This window comes from Sinocyclocheilus grahami, unplaced genomic scaffold (genome assembly GCF_001515645.1).
Source record: "Sinocyclocheilus grahami isolate Dianchi unplaced genomic scaffold, SAMN03320097.WGS_v1.1 scaffold457.1, whole genome shotgun sequence".
Classification (NCBI taxonomy): Eukaryota; Metazoa; Chordata; class Actinopteri; order Cypriniformes; family Cyprinidae; genus Sinocyclocheilus; species Sinocyclocheilus grahami.
The window spans coordinates 33,355-34,559 of record NW_015505636.1 but is presented as its reverse complement, the minus strand read 5'-3'; positions in this window follow the sequence as shown (position 1 = coordinate 34,559).

Here is a 1,205-nt window from a genome sequence, read left to right as displayed (position 1 = left end):
CGTTCTTAAAGGGGCAGCACTCAACATCCCGGGCCCCCAATGACCCAAACAGGTCATTCAAATAAAGGAAGGGTGATGCCTCAACTAAACTAGTTCAACTGATAAAATTGGCTTCCAGGAGACAGATTTTATCCACAGGACGGCTGAAGACTCCTGCCTGTGTTTTCACTTCCACAGTACGCACAAGTCCATCTGTACCTGGATAAACTTGAGTAATCAGACCTAGTGGCCAGTGATTGCATGGCGTATTTTCATGCAGAATGATCACGAGATCTCCTACTTGAAGATTCCGCTTTGGTTGTAGCCATTTTTGGCGTTGCTGCAGTGCAGGCAAATATTCTTTAAGCCATCTCGACCAGAAGATATCTGACAGATACTGGACCTGGCGCCATCTGCGTCGGTAATTATCTTGTTTTACGAAGGCTCCTGGGGGTAGAGTTGGACCGGAACAAAGTAACAACAGATGATTTGGGGTGAGTGGAAGAGGATCTGATGGGTCATCTGAGAGTTTAGTGATTGGTCTACCATTGACAATAGACTCAACGCAACAAAACAGTGTTGTTAGACCCTCGTCATCTGGTGCCTGCTGCAATAGGACAGTGTTTAAAATGGAACGAACGGTGCGAATTTGTCGCTCCCAAACACCACCCATATTTGTCCCTCCCAAACGCCACCCATGTGGGAGGCGGCAGGTGGATTGAAAATCCATTTTACGTTGTTCTGCAGCAGGTAATCAGAAATCTTTTGTTGATTCCATTCACTGATGGCTTTCCGCAACTCTCGTAATCCACCCACAAAATTAGTCCCGTTATCTGACCGTATTTCCGAAGGTGGGCCTCTCCTGGCGATGAATATCTGTAATGCGTTGATAAAGGAATCAGCATCTAGGGTGTGTGCGACTTCGAGATGAATAGCTCTCGTAGTGAGACATGTAAACAAGCATCCGTACCTCTTTTGTTCAATGCGTGCCTTCTTAATCAAGAATGGCCCGAAGTAGTCTATGCCCACTCGAGTGAATGGAGGCTCACACGGTGTCACTCTAGAGTCAGGTAAGTCTGCCATTTGCTGGGCTTGCAGCTTAGCTCTTAACTTGCGACACTGTAAGCATGACTTGAGAGTTTGGGTAATGACAGCACGTCCCTTTAAAATCCAGAAACGCTGATGAATTTCTGTAAGAACTCGTTCTGGACCTGCATGACCCAAAC